Source organism: Chelonia mydas, chromosome 9 (assembly GCF_015237465.2).
Source record: "Chelonia mydas isolate rCheMyd1 chromosome 9, rCheMyd1.pri.v2, whole genome shotgun sequence".
NCBI classification, from domain to species: Eukaryota; Metazoa; Chordata; order Testudines; family Cheloniidae; genus Chelonia; species Chelonia mydas.
The window spans coordinates 65,661,051-65,676,836 of record NC_057855.1 but is presented as its reverse complement, the minus strand read 5'-3'; the positions used below and the strand labels follow the sequence as shown (position 1 = coordinate 65,676,836).

At 40.9% G+C, this 15,786-nt stretch overlaps 1 protein-coding gene across 5 annotated transcripts in view; it reads left to right on the top strand.

Annotated features, from left to right (window-relative positions):
* DIAPH2 (diaphanous related formin 2) overlaps positions 1–15,786 on the top strand; it is an 811,416-nt gene that overhangs the window by 678,494 nt on the left and 117,136 nt on the right. The gene's annotated exons all lie outside the window — the stretch shown is intronic.

Here is a 15,786-nt window from a genome sequence, read left to right as displayed (position 1 = left end):
CCAACCCCAAATATGGCGATCAGCTGAACCATGAGCATATGGGCAAGATTCACCAGCCAGATACCCAAGAATTCTCTGTAGTAACTCAGATCCCACCCCATCTAACATCCCATCACAGGCCATTGGGCCTATTTACCATGAATAGTTAAAAGATCAATTAATTGCCAAATTCATGTTATCCCATTATACCGTCTCCTCCATAAATTTATCGAGCTTAATCTTGAAGCCAGATAAATCTTTTGCCCCCACTGCTTCCCTTGGAAGGCTGTTCTAGAACTTCACTCCTCTGATGGTTAGAAACCTTCATCCAATTTCAAGTCTAAACTTCCTGATGGCCAGTTTATATCCATTTGTTCTTGTGTCCACAATGGTACTGAGCTTAAATAATTCCTCTCCCTCCCTGGTATTTATCCCTCTGATATATTTATAGAGAGCAATCATATCTCCCCTCAGCCTTCTTTTGGTTAGGCTAAACAAGCCAAGCTCCTTGAGTCTCCTTTCATAAGATAGGTTTTCCATTCCTCGGATCATTCTCGTAGCCCTTCTCTGTACCTGTTCCAGTTTGAATTCATCCTTCTTAAACATGGGACGCCAGAACTAAACACAGTATTCCAGATGAGGTCTCACCGGTGCCTTGTATAATGGCACTAACACCTCCTTATCTCTACTGGAAATACCTCGCCTGATGTATCCCAAGACCGCATTAGCTTTTTTCATGGCCATATCACATTGGCGCCCCATAGTTATCCTGTGATCAACCAATAGTCCAAAGTCCTTCTCCTCCTCTGTTACTTCCAAGTGATGCGTCCTCAGTTTATAACAAAAATTCTTGTTATTAATCCCTAAATGCATGACTTTGCACTTTTCACTATTAAATTTCATCCTATTACTATTACTCCAGTTTACAAGGTCATCCAGATCTTCCTGTATGATATCCCAGTCCTTCTCTAAATTGGCAATACCTCCCAGTTTTGTGTCATCCACAAACTTTATTAGCACATTCCCACTTTTTGTGCCAAGGTCAGTAATAAAAAGATTAAATAAGATTGGTCCCAAAACCGATCCCTGAGGAACTCCACTGGTAACCTCCCTCCAGCCTGACAGTTCACCTTTCAGTATGACCCACTGTAGTCTCCCCTTTAATCAATTCCTTATCCATCTTTCAGTTTTCATATTGATCCCCATCTTTTCCAATTTAACTAATAATTCCCCATGTGGCACCGTATCAGATGCCTTATTGAAATCGAGGTAAATTAGATCCACTGCGTTTCCTTTGTCTAAAAAATCTGTTACTTTCTCAAAGAAGATCAGGTTGGTTTGGCACGATCTACCTTTTTTAAAACTATGTTGTATTTTGTCCCATTTACCATTGACCTCAATGTCCTTAACTACTTTCTTCTTAAAAATTTTTTCCAAGACCTTGCATACTACAGATGTCAAACTACCAGGCCTGTAGTTACCCGGATCATTTTTTTTCCTTTCTTAAAAATAGGAACTGTGTTAGCAATTCTCCAGTCATATGGTACAACCCCTGAGTTTACAGATTGATTAAAAATTCTTCCTAATGGGCTTGTAATTTCATGTGCATATTCTTTTAATATTCTTGGATGAAGATTATCTGGACCCCCCGATTTAGTCCCATTAAGCTGTTCGAGTTTGGCTTCTACCTCGGATATGGTAATATCTACCTCCATATCCTCATTCCCATTTGTCATGCTACCATTATCCCTAAGATCCTCGTTAGCCTCATTAAAGACAGAGGCAAAGTATTTGTTTAGATATTGGGCCATGCCTAGGTTATCCTTAACCTGCACTCCATCCTCGTTGTGTAGCAGTCCTACTTCTTCTTTCTTTGTTTTCTTCTTATTTATATGGCTATAGAACCTTTTACTATTGGTTTTAATTCCCTTTGCAAGGTCCAACTCTACTTGACTTTTAGCCTTTCTCACTTTATCCCTACATGTTCTGACCTGAATAAGGTAGCTTTCCTTGCTGATCCCTCCCATCTTCCACTCCCTGTATGCTTTCTGCTTTTTCTTAATCACCTCTCTGAGATGCTTGCTCATCCAGCTTGGTCTACAACACCTGCCTATGAATTTTTTCCCCTTTCTTGGGATGCAGGCTTCCAATAGCTTCTGCAGCTTTGACCTGAAGTAATCCCAGGCCTCTTCCGCCTTTAGATCCATAAATTCTTCAGTCCAATCCACTTCCCTAACTAATTTCCTTAATTTTTGAAAGTCAGCCCTTTTGAAATCAAAAACCCTAGTCAGAGATCTGTTTTTGTTTATCCTTCCATTTAGTTTGAACTGAATTAGCTCATGATCGTGCGAACCAAGGTTGTCCCCTACAACCATTTCTTCTATGAGGTCCTCACTACTCACCAAAACCAAATCTTAAAATGGCATCCCCTCTTGTTGGTTTAACAACTACTTGATCAAGGAATCCATCAGCTATGCATATAGGAAAATCTGAGCCATTCTTAAATATGGCATCACTTTAACTGTCAATATAGTATTTAAAAGAAAATGAGCTTTCCAGGAACCTTTCAGTGGTGCTTCTGCTTGGGTTTTTGATTTACAAAATCAGGTAGAATTATTGTTCACCATTGGGAAAAAACTGAGCTAATTAATTTGGCTTAATCCAAACAATACGTGAGTGTAAGAGGATATGTGATAGTAACATGCATGTGAAATAGTTACTTCTGTATATGACAGCTTTGTGATAGGCCTGTCAGTTCTGAGAAATGTTAGAACTTATTGGGGTAAATAAGCTTCCACCTCCCTGGGCAGTTTTTCATGAAACTAATTTTTTCTGTCTTTCTCTGAGGCAGAAGTAGTTGCTATGGTCTAGGACTTAGGTTACCTCCCACAGGGCTCCTACAGACAAAAGAGAAAAGTCAAGAGTGGCTTCCTCTGAATGTTCATAGAATATTAGGGTTGGAAGAGACCTCAGGAGGTCATCTAGTCCAATCCCCTGCTCAAAGCAGGACCAATCCCCAACTAAATCATCCCAGCCAGGGCTTTGTCAAGCCGGGCCTTAAAAACCTATAAGAATGGAGATTCTACCATCTCCCTAGGTAAGCCATTCCAGTGCTTCACCACCCTCCTAGTGAAACAGTGTTTCCTAATATCCAACCTAGGCCTCCCCCACTGCAACTGGAGACCATTGCTTCTTGTTCTGTCATCTGCCACCACTGAGAACAGAGAATGTTGTTTTGTTTCTTATAATATTTCCTTTTGTGTAGTTGATTGTGGTTTGTGTCTCCTTTGACCTTGTGATGGCAATGCAGTAGTCAAAAGGGAGAGGGGCTGGTGGACCCAACTGCAGTAGCTAACTGAATGGCCTATTTCAGAGAAGTCAACCGAGGATACTTTTTAGGCTGGCCCATTCTCTTACTTTACCCAGTTATGTCATAGCCAGGTAGGACTTCAGAGAGACAAAACTGTCTCGAGGTCATCCCTTTTTGACTTCCCTAATGGCAAGAACCATGGACATAATGCAAGCATTGCGTGCGCATATATGCACTGCACACTCACCAACTGGGTGGGAGCACTGTCGGGATTCATGGATTTGCACATTACCTTGAAAATGGGGTGGGAAGGGCCTGTGCTGCCCAGTAGGATCAGGATTTGGCTCTTCAGCACATTCCTACTTTTTTTGAACTCTGCCTCCTTTTCTGTCTCTTGGTGTTCACATTTTTATGGCTCCCTATCCCTCACATGAACATAGTCTGTTCTTGTTTTTGTTTGTTTGTCCCACTGCCCTTTCTGCATTTTCTCTGAAGATGCTACACATGAAAACAGAAAGGATGACAGAAGAGTTTACAGAGTAGCAGTGTGTTCATGAAGTACAGTATAAAGTAAAGGAAGTTGTGCTCATTTTCTTTTAAAGGCAGTCCCAGATATGGGGAGCTGTTTATCAATAATTTTGAAAACCTACAGCTAATGAATTCAAATGGCACCTAATGGCATAATGGCATGGTCATACCTTTCAGAAATAAAAGGCTCCACTGTTACTTTTTGTCAAAGAAATTGGTCTTGCAAACAAAGTTAAATCCTTTTTTTTTCTTTTTAATCATGTAGTGCTGCTCTTATGGAAGCTGTAAACATGTTTACAACCAATGCTCATTTCTTATATCAATCTCAGTGGTGGTAATGCTAAGATATTAAATGACAGGTTTCAGAGTAACAGCCCTGTTAGTCTGTATTCGCAAAAAGAAAAGGAGTACTTGTGGCACCTTAGAGACTAACCAATTTATTTGAGCATAAGCTTTCGTGAGCTACAGCTCACTTCATCGGATGCATACTGTGGGAAATACAGAAGATGTTTTTATACACACAAACCATGAAAAAATGGGTGTTTATCACTACAAAAGGTTTTCTCTCCCCCCACCCTGCTCTCCTGCTGGTAATAGCTTATCTAAAGTGATCACTCTCCTTACAATGTGTATGATAATCAAGGTGGGCCATTTCCAGCACAAATCCAGGTTTTCTTCCCCCCCCCCGCCCCCCAAACCCACTCTCCTGTTGGTAATAGCTTATCTAAAGTGATCACTCTCCTTACAATGTGTATGGTAATCAAGGTGGGCCATTTCCAGCACAAATCCAGGGTTTAACAAGAACGTCTGGGGGGGAAGAATAATAAACAGGGGGAAATAGGTTACTTTTTATAATGAATCAACCATTCCCAGTCTCTATTCAAGCCTAAGTTAATTGTATCCAATTGTATTTGCAAATTGGATACAATTAACTTAGGCTTGAATAGAGACTGGGAATGGTTGATTCATTATAAAAAGTAACCTATTTCCCCTTGTTTATTATCCCCCCCCCCCCCCCCCCCCCCCCCCCCGTTCCTCAGACGTTCTTGTTAAACCCTGGATTTGTGCTGGAAATGGCCCACCTTGATTATCATACACATTGTAAGGAGAGTGATCACTTTAGATAAGCTATTACCAGCAGGAGAGCAGGGTGGGGGGAGAGAAAACCTTTTGTAGTGATAAACACCCATTTTTTCATGGTTTGTATGTATAAGAACATCTTCTGTATTTTCCACAGTATGCATCCGATGAAGTGAGCTGTAGCTCACGAAAGCTTATGCTCAAATAAATTGGTTAGTGTCTAAGGTGCCACAAGTACTCCTTTTCTTTTCTTTTTTTTAAGATATTAAATAAAATTGTTGAAGCAGCTATATGCAGTGTACATGACAAATAACCGAATCTGCTTTTTGAATTATAATTATTTTGTGTGTGCCTGGTACTTTATTGTAGTTAAGTAAGCATTCACCCCATGCCTCCATTTTAGAGTTTAAGATGAGAGCATTGGGGCAGATGTTGGAAGTAGTGCATGTGTGAGTTCAAGTCAACTCGTTTTTTGTCCCCTGAAGTAAAAAGAATGTGGTGAAGGAGCAATATAGCAACATTAAGTTTAACCAACAAAAGGACAGGGATTTTTAGGCAAGATGACATTTTCCTTTTCTAACATGATTTACATTGTGAAGTGTTTATCAATCTTCTTGCTTTTTTTGTTATTGTTCACCACCCCCCCCTCCACCCCAGCTGTTGGTTAATGTGTTTTGCACTTAGAGGCCCATTATTGGCAATGTAAATGTTTACATAATGCTCAGCATCTGCACCATAATATGCTTAAATGAAAACAACACAACCCCAAACCAATCAGACACTTCTCTGAGTTTTTCATGGGAGGACTGCATTCCATTCATGACCCTTTGCAATCAAACCAGTTTACAAAAGGTTTACCCAATTTACTACTAAGGCCGGGATGCAAACCAATATTACGATCAGAGGGTCTAATTCTGCAAAGATTTTCACCCCTTGCGATACCCTAAAAGTCAAGAGGCCTCTTTGTATGGTTTTATCATGACATTACATATCACTTCCAGGATGAGTTTGTTTGGATTGCACAAGGAGTAGGTCAGGATAGAAATTTTCCCTTGGGTTCTTTTCTGGCTTTTCAGTGCAACCTTGAGCCAGACAAATCAGATAAAAAAAAAATGACTTAGTATTTGATTTGTGGCTAAGCTTTACTACTACAGTAAATAATGGGAGTGATGAAATTCCTTTTGGCTGAGGAGCTTCAAACAGCCACTTTTCTATATGAAAGCAGACCCTGGGAAAAAATCATAGTGGTAACATTACATTTTTTGATAGATTCAATCTTCAAATATCTAAGTCATAAGTGGACTGAAAAAATAGTATCTCTTTTGTTAAAATATAAACTAATAGTCAAGTGTGTTTCTAGGAAATGAGGCTTGATTGTGGCACTAATGCTATTTCCGTAGCGATTTTTATACTGTTATTCTAATGCAAGTGCCCATTACTGCTGACAAATAGTATTTGGGAGCCATAAAATTGGAGTGTCCACAACTATCTCAGCTCTGTCAGGAGCAGCAACATGAAATTAATATTTTAGGTTTCCATTTGAGTTCGTGAAAAACATAATCACAAGCTATCAGTGTCCTGTAGCTGTCTGGAATTGACAAATTCTCAATATACTTTAAAAGTGTGATTCTGTGCTTTCATGCCGAGATCTGAAGTTTTGTTCATGATGACAACTGATTTTAGATGGATTCTTATTTCTACTGGTAGTTATTTGTAGGTTGTTTTTTTAATAAAACCACGATTTGAAAGAAGCGAAGATACAGAAGAGGATATATTCAGTATGAAGAGACTAATGATTCTGTGGAATCTGACTCAATTTCCCTGAAAATTTTTCTTCTTTGTGGTAACTGCAGTGCTGCTACATAGTATGATAGTAAAGTAAACATTTACCATTTATGATGGTGCAAATATAGAAAGTCAGATTACAAATTTTTCTTTTCTACATTTATTTTCACCATGTAGTCCATTTTGTTTGACGGTTATAATAATTGTTTGTTAGTCCTGGGGTTTTAAAAACTGTGAGTAGCTTTTGATGATGGCTGAGGTGATGATGATGACTTGCCATACATTAGCTACTCATTTTTATTCTTGATGTTAGTGTTGTTAGTTTTCTCCTGTGAAAGTTTTCTCTTTTTACTCCTCATATTCAGTACTCATCTACCAATGCAGAGACTCTTCTGTGCAAATCCTACCCACCAAAACCACAGAAACTATCTTATATTGGAACTGGAAGACATTTTTCCTGATGCCAGAACTGATGGCACAATAAAGTGAAACCATTATAAGAATTTCTCAAATATGCATTGCCATAGTGATTAACATTGGATGCCTGGCAGAGCACTGCTTTTCCATGAGTATGGCAAAAGTTCCCGTCAATTAAATGGTGAAGTATTTGGTAGCATGTGCCAGTCTAGAAATCACAAATTATGTATAAATATTTGACACCACAACAGATGGTATGGCCTAGATCACATGTAAGGTATCATGTTTTCTTCTGTGCCACCTCCTTCTCCACTCACCCCCCCATTCCCCCAGTCAACTGACTGTAAACGACACGTGTTGCTTACTAAAGGGTAGAGTTCTTGGAACCATTAAGTCATTTTAGTTTCAAAACCACAGCTTTGGCTGAATAGAATTTCTGAGAATTAAACTCACCAATGTGCAACAAACATTTCATAAGCCTGAGTAATGTCCTTGGACTTCTCTACATAACATCTGATCCGGTGTACATTACCTACTATAACTATAATGGTAAAGTAGAGAAATTTGAGAGCACTACAACACACATACCAAAAATCTGACTTTTGTTTCCCGCAGAAAACTTTTAATCCTAAACATTTCATTACCTCTGCTGCTGACCCTTTACATCAACTAATCTTCTAAGTAAGGGACACTGATCTTTCTGATGTACCTCTATCTTTATGAGGGATATTCCTTTCTCCTTGGTAAGAGGGAAGTTGACCTGCAAAGAGGTTGAGACGGTTGAGATGGTGAAGGTGCTGGGCAATCTAAGACCGGAATGACGGGCCTCAACAGCCCACTATCCCAGCACTCCTATTAAACCCCCCTCCCCTCTCAGAACCTTACATCATAGTGTAGGTCTTTGAATGAGTGGCTGGGGAGGTGAATTAAATGAAACGAATGGGTGTGTGGCTGAGGTCGGTTAGACCAGAGCAGAGGAGAGGGGAGCAGGACTCAGGCAGTGGGTGGCTGGGATGAGAACCTAGATGTAATCATGTTGCAAATCATTGTTAGTTGATGGCCAAATTTGTTTAACATATTTGTTATCTTTTCTTGTTGAGGCTGGCAATATTTTTAATGAAACAAGTAATTGTGTGGATATTCCACTATCATGTACTTAAATCAAACTCATAAGAGTCGAAGGCTGGTACAATAAAATTTTGTGCAAAGCAAAGTTCCAGAATGACAGGATATAGGATTAGTCTTCCATAAGACTGGGGTGGGGAAGGTAGAGGTGCTTTGATACTGCAAATGCGTCAGCTGTGCATTTTGAGGACAAAAATATTTTATATACCCACTGCGTCCAATAGGAAGCAAAGCAAGGAAGCAAACACCCTACACTCAACTTTTGAGTTCTTCACAGTAATTGGGTGTGAACTCCTAGCTCTCTCTCTTTCTTCTGCCTTTTCCCCTGCACACCTGAGATTAATCACCACAAACTCCCTTGCTAGGAACCCACTCAAGCCAGATGCCATCTATAGGACCTAATTAATTAATTAACTTGAAGGGTGTGCTGATCAAGCACAGATAGATGGGCCCTATGTTACACGTAAGGGCTAGTCATCTTGTGACAGTTCCTTACACCATGACTTACGCTAGTGCAAATGCTTAAGTAAAAGGCAGACATAGTGACAATACTTCAAAACAGCTTTAAAAATAATCAAACCTGGCTACATTCAGAAGTTATTTAAGTACATGGAACATTGTTTGTTATGATCAGACAACTGAAAAGTTCTTGGAAGCAATGCGAGTTTTTAACCCCCTTCAAGGCTTCTTATGCTACACTGGTACATAGAGAGGATCATATCTGTTCCAGCATACTAGCCTTTAGGGTAAAACCCAGTATGCCAGAACTTAAGTAAATTGAGATTGATAGATTGAAAGCAGTAACATCGTTCTATTTTGGGTGTCTAGCGCAAAATATCTTTCAGATATGATAGATTTTGCAGTTGTTTTTCTCTGGGTGAAAGTGCTAAAGATTCATTGCATGTAATCTTGCACTGTTAAATTAAAAACATGGGAGCACAAAACAAGAGACGTTGTATCAAGCATGTTGCCACAGAATAAACTCATCTGAGGAAGCTAAACTCACTATGGTCCAGTGTTTCTCAAATGCGGCCACCAGGGGGCTTTTCTTGTGGCCACAGCCTCCTGGGCTGGGGTGGGGGGAAATATATTGCCCCCCCCCCTCCCGGTTGCTCCTGAATGCACTGCCTTGGTGTTGATTGCTGCCGCCGCCAGCAGGAGTTTGTGCCCTATCACCCTCTGGCGATACCTGGGCCACAACCCTGGAGGAACAGGCGGCCAGTGAATTCCCACCTTCCCAGGGGCAGTGGGGCTCAGGCTTTGGGCTTCAGCCCTGAGATTGCAGGGTGAGGGGCTTTGGACTCCAGCCCCAGGCTCCAGCTGTGTTGTGGCAGGCCCCAGGGCTTTGGGCTCCAGCTTCCTGCTGCCTCCCCTGATCCCCCCATCCAGGGCTTAATTTGTCCCCAGGCTAGGCAGGACTGGATAAGTCTGCTGGGAAAAGTGATACTTGTATGTTTATTAATATCACTTTTAACAACAGACTTAGTAGCTAGTAATAAATAAGTTACAATGATTTGGATAGGTATATGTGCATATTTCTTTGTTTTTCCTAAAGCTAATTCAGTATTGTAGCAAAAAGTGTGAGAGCAGCCACCAGCAAGAATTGGTGGCCGCACTCTGAGGCCACCAAAAATTTGTCCTGAGAACCCCTGACTGTTCCAGAATTTTTGTTGCAGTTGATTTTATGAAGTGTTATTTTTAACCAGTTATCCACAAGCTATCATTTGATTGTGCACCTTTATCTTGAAAATTCTGATAATCAGAAAAATGAATGGAAAGTCTTTACATTCTTGAGGTGTCAAAAATACTAGCAGCTTAGCAAAGAGCATTGTTGGTTGAAAATGGTCATAGAAATGTTTGAGTGTATATATGATACGTAAATTTAATATTATCCCTTGAAATTTGCCACTTGCTTCCTGAAAACCACAGACTCCAGATTAGTACTATTAGTAAGAATGAATGGAAGCCAAGTTTGCTGCTTTTCAAACACTAACATCTGTTTTGCAGTGCATGGAAAGAAACATCACAACCATTGCATATAGTTATTTAACTTCACAAGGAAACACATTTATGTTAATTTTGGCATGTACACTGAATACTGACATTTGTATACATTTTCTTCAGGAAAAATGTAAGTTATTTCAGATGAGAGCTATGTGCTGATTTTTAAGTGAGGATGTCTCTGGGTTTTTTTCAGTATAAATACCGCATTCACATAAGAGTTCAGTTTTTCTTCAGCTGCGAACAGTAGTGTTGACTATTTGATATATGTTCCATTTGTCTGGTGTAAAAACTGCAGAAGAAAGTTAATTATGAAGACTTTGAGGCTTTCATCACTTTCCAACTTTAATAAAATTTTAAAATATAGTGAGATGTACATTGTTGCAGTGGTAATAGTTCAATGTGTCTTGATACTTATGTCAAGTGCCACTCAGAAAGGTGGTGACAGGATATAGACAGGAGGAGGTTAACCCCATACCGTAGGCTAAGGAGCCCACGCCCCCTCACACGGCATGCTCCAGCTAGAACCACAGTATAAAAGGGAGCAGATCAGCATAGTCAGGGTTGACCATGGAGGAGAGAGGATGTACATTGCTGGCTCCTGCCTGGGAGCTATCAGAACTCCAAACCGCAGAAGCCAGGCACACCAAGACCCAGGTCAATACCCAGCTGTATGTGGACACCCACAAGGGAAAGGAGTCGCAGGGAACTTCACCTGCTGACCACCCCGAAGAGCTAGAGGACCTGTGGTTTATGGAGCAGGAAGATAGGGTGGGAAGTAGCCCAGGGGAACCAGACATTGATCCAGTTGTGGAACTGGGAATGGAATTCATGTTTCAGGGAGATCTCCGCTGACTCAGTGGCAGATACACTCGTCACTGATAGGGCCCTGGGCTGGGACCTAGTGGAGTAGGGAGGTCCTGGGTCTTCTTACCCAGGCTGCCAACCCACCCCGGTTGGTGGCCCACCCCCTTTTTGGCCACTAAGCCATGCTGCCTGGCACAGAAGGACAGTCCTATTGACTTTGGACTTTAGGCCATGCTGCCCTGAGCAAAAGGGCAGCCCTGTTGACCCTGGACACTTGTCCATGATGCACTGCACAGAAGGGCAGCCCTATTGACTCCAGCAACTAAGTCACGCTGCCCTGCACAGTGCACAGAAGGGCAGCCCTATTGACCCTGGACACTAGGCCATGCTGCCCTGTGTAGAAGGGTAGCCCCATTCACTCTGGCCTCTAAGCTGTACCTCCCTGCGTTGAAGGGTGGTCCTATTGGCTCCGGCCTCTAGGCCATACTGCCCAGCCTCTAAGGACAGGTCACTGACACTGGCCATTGTGCCATATTGTCCTGAGCTATAGGGCTCCCCTAACAGACATAGGCCACTCAGCCAGGCTGCCCTGAATTTAAGAGCAGCCTCCACCCCCCCGATTCAGACCATTAGGTCATACCCTCCTGAGAAGAGGTGCAGTTGTTTGGACTTGGTCACAGCGCCAAAACACCCCAAAGAGGTGACAGGGTATACCTGCCCTGTGACAGAAGTATTAAGGATTACATTATGGCTTTGTTATTGGTGCTAGTACTGCCATTAAAGGCTGACACACCAAAAAAGGAGGTTCAGTCATGGAGTATAATAATCTTAAAAGGACACGCAAAAAAAGCCATTGCTATCACTTGCTATCACTTACTCAGATGTTGATGTAGGTGATCTATCACGCTCACCTACTAGTGCCTTGTAAAATTGTGTTGTAATATATTCAGTTTGGAAGCTGGACGAAAACTTCCTTGAACATTTAGGAGAAATGTAGCAAGGAATCAATTCTGAAGCACTTAGAAGAGAGGAAAGTGATCAGGAACAGTCAGCATTGATTCACCAAGGGCAAGTCATGCCTGACTAATCTAATTGCCTTCTATGACTAGATAACTCGCTCTGTGGATGAGGGGAAAGCAGTGGACATGTTTTCCTTGACTTTAACAAAGCTTTTGTTACGGTCTCCCATAGTATTCTTGCCAGCAAGTTAAAGTATGGGCTGGATGAATGGACTATAAGGTGGATAGAAAGCTGCTTAGATCATCGGGCTCAGCAGGTAGTGATCAATGGCTCCATGTCTGTTTGGCAGCCGGTATCAAGCTGAGTTCCCCAAGGGTCGGTCATGGGGTTGGTTTTGTTCAATATCTTCATTAACGATCTGGAGGATGGCGTGGATTGCACCCTCAGCAAGTTTGTAGATGACACTAAACTGGGAAGAGTGGTAGGTATGCTGGAGGGCAGGGATAGGATACAGAGGGACCTAGACAAATTAGAGGATTGGGCCAAAAGAAATCAGATGAGGTTCAACAAGGACAAGTGCAGAATCCTGCACTTAGGACGGAAGAATCCCATGCACCGCTACAGACTAGGGACCGAATGGCTAGGCAGCAGTTCTGCAGAAAAGGACCTAGGGGTTACAGTGGACGAGAAGCTGGGTATGAGTCAACAGTGTGCCCTTGTTGCCAAGAAGGCTAACAGCATTTGGGGCTGTATAAGTAGGGGCATTGCCAGCAGATCGAGGGACATGATCGTTCCCCTCTCTTCGACATTGGTGAGACCTCATCTGTAGTACTGTGTCCAGTTTTTGGCCCCACACTATAAGAATGATGTGGAAAAATTGGAAAGCGTCCAGCGGAGAGCAACAAAAATGATTAGGGGACTGGAACACATGAGTTATGAGGAGAGGCTGAGGGAACTGGGGATATTTAGTCTACGGAAGAGAAGAATGAGGGGGGATTTGATAGCTGCTTTCAACTGCCTGAAAGGGGGTTCCAAAGAGGATGGATCTAGACTGTTCTCAGGGGTACCAGATAATAGAACAAGGAGTAATGGTCTCAAGTTGCAGTGGGGGAGATTCAGGTTGGATATTAGGAAAAACTTTTTCACTAGAAGGGTGATGAAGCACTGGAATGCGTTACCTAGGGAGTTGGTGGAATCTGCTTCCTTTGAGGTTTTTAAGGTCAGGCTTGACAAAGCCCTGGCTGGGATGATTTAGTTGGGGATTGGTCCTGCTTTGAGCAGGGGGTTGGACTAGATGACCTCCTGAGGTCCCTTCCAACCCTAATATTCTATGATTCTATAAAAATATTTCCTGCGTATGAAATAATGGCTCTGGGTTCAGTTCAGGAACACCCATTATTATTTTAAACCTTTGGATTTTGTTATAGTTTGAAACATTGACACAGGTGTGCATTCACTCATATGCCTGTGTGAAAATATGTAGTAGGCCAAATCATACAGCCCTTGCTTGGTAGGAGTTTTGGTTCAGTAAACACAAATTCTGTAACCCTTCCTGACAGCAGGAGTTTTACCAGAATATGGTATTTGGCCATTTGTTATATATATATAAATATAAGCTTTAAACAAGCAGATCACCCAGTGCCCAAAATATGAATACCTTTTGGCCCTTGCAGGAGAGGACCAGGCTCCTGATTACACTTGTGAACAATCTTGGCAGTGTACAGACAAATGAATCTCAAGTGTTCTTCAATTTTCTCTCTCCTTCTTATCACTCTGTAGTACTTCACTTTCATATTTGACTTGTCCAGATTGCATGTGCAGTTCTGTTATTGCCAGCATATGTCAACAACAGTGTCAATGAAAGTACCCTGCCCTTCATTCCACAGTCAGACAGTTCTTCCCTACATTAGTCCCAGATACTGCAAAGTGACATTGCATATATACTCCTTCCATCCAGTGGACAGCAAGGAAGTAATGATGTGTAATTATTATTTTTTCTGTACATTTGCATCTGTCTCAGGAAAGGTATGATCCCATAAGTTGTCTGGTTTGTTTGGTGGTTTTTACTCTGAGGCTTGTAGCTTTCAGTATTACTCACACATTCTGGATTTTAAAAAAAGACATTTTATTTTTCTTTTGGTGGGAGCTGGGGGGAGGCGGGAAGGGAGAGATTATTGCAATTATAGCTGTTATTCCTAACTTATTAACCTTTTTAATAACTCAGAGGGAGAACTAATAATTCTGTGCTGCAAATACTGTATCAGTTGTTTCATGAACATTTTTGGACCTGGTCCTGCAGTCTATATATACACAAGTATTCTCATGAAACTCATATTCCTTGTGTGTAAGGGTTGTAGTATCATGCCCTATATCATCACTTTTGCTGTAGTTAAAAGACATGGCAATATTTTAGGGAGGGTTAAGAGACTGGTGAGGTAGAGGCTGTGACAAGAAATGCATAAACACTGGCTCCTCTAGAGCAGTTAAAACTGATATGACTTGCTATTACAATAGCAGCTAAAAGGATAATAATGGTCTTTGAAAATTAAAAAGCTCTAAGGCAGAGATGTCTTACTGTACATCGAGTGTGTGGAGGAATCAATTACAAATGTTGCTTTGCTCTTCCCTTCAAAAGACACAAGTCATGCCATTATGTTTATTTTAATGCTTTTATTAGTGAGATAAAATATCTGCGACTGGGTGGCATCAGGAAAACTTTGGTATGAATGTAGACCAGGGTACTTTTTTATTTTTGGCTTTGTGGCCTCTCTTAGACTGTCCTGAGGGGATTGTGTGTGTTTGACATCTCATTCTAAAGTATATAAAATCATAAAAATAATTGTAAGATCTGTGATAGCGTCATTCATCTTAATAATTGTCATTAGTCCTATCAAAACAAGAAGCACATAATAACAATGCAGCGATTATGTATTTTCCTAGTTTTAAGTAGCAGAAGACACAGATTTACAGAAAGCAAATTCCTTGCAGTCATGCCACAATAACACTGCAGCTGTATTACAGGCAAGTGTGCTAAATTGGCTAACTGGCTGGCATGAATTATGCCGTTGCAAAACTGGTTAATTCATAATTCAGAGAAGGTTGGCTTCAAAGCTACCTTATTGACATGCCTGAAGAAAGTGGATGGAACTAATTAACACTCAGCATTATATAATAGGAAGAATTAAATAAAGCAGCTTCAATGTTAAACTCAGACCCCTGTGAAGATATTCCCTTTAGTTATGGAGATTTTGGAATGATGGACAAGCTAAACCAAAACTCATAATCCTATTACAGTCTCCTATACCCATCTAATAAGCTTAAAGGGCTGGGGTTGTTTTGGTTTTGGGGTTTTTTGTGTTTTTTTTTACAGTCTATGATATTGCCTTTTCCCTATAGTTTTTCCTGATAATATATTATTTATTGTACACATTGAACATCTCGTTGTTTAAAATGTTTGTATAAATGTTGATATATTTTAACTGTAATTGTGCTATTGGCTTCTAGGGATTTCAAATTATATTTTTACTAAAGGTATTCTGTTATGAGGAACATAAATATAATTATAATAATAATAATTATAAAGATAATTATAACTGAACCTTTACAAGGGTGATATATATGGAAATATCAAACCCGTAGGGGTATCATGAACTACAGAGTGCAAACAAGTGATGTTTGAACTGTATTATGTACTCTAGTGCTTCTGTTCCCGCAGAGTTATTATTGTATCTGAGATTACTCACACCTTCTGAAGTAGCTTTCTTCCCCCCACAACTTCTACCCCCACTAAACAA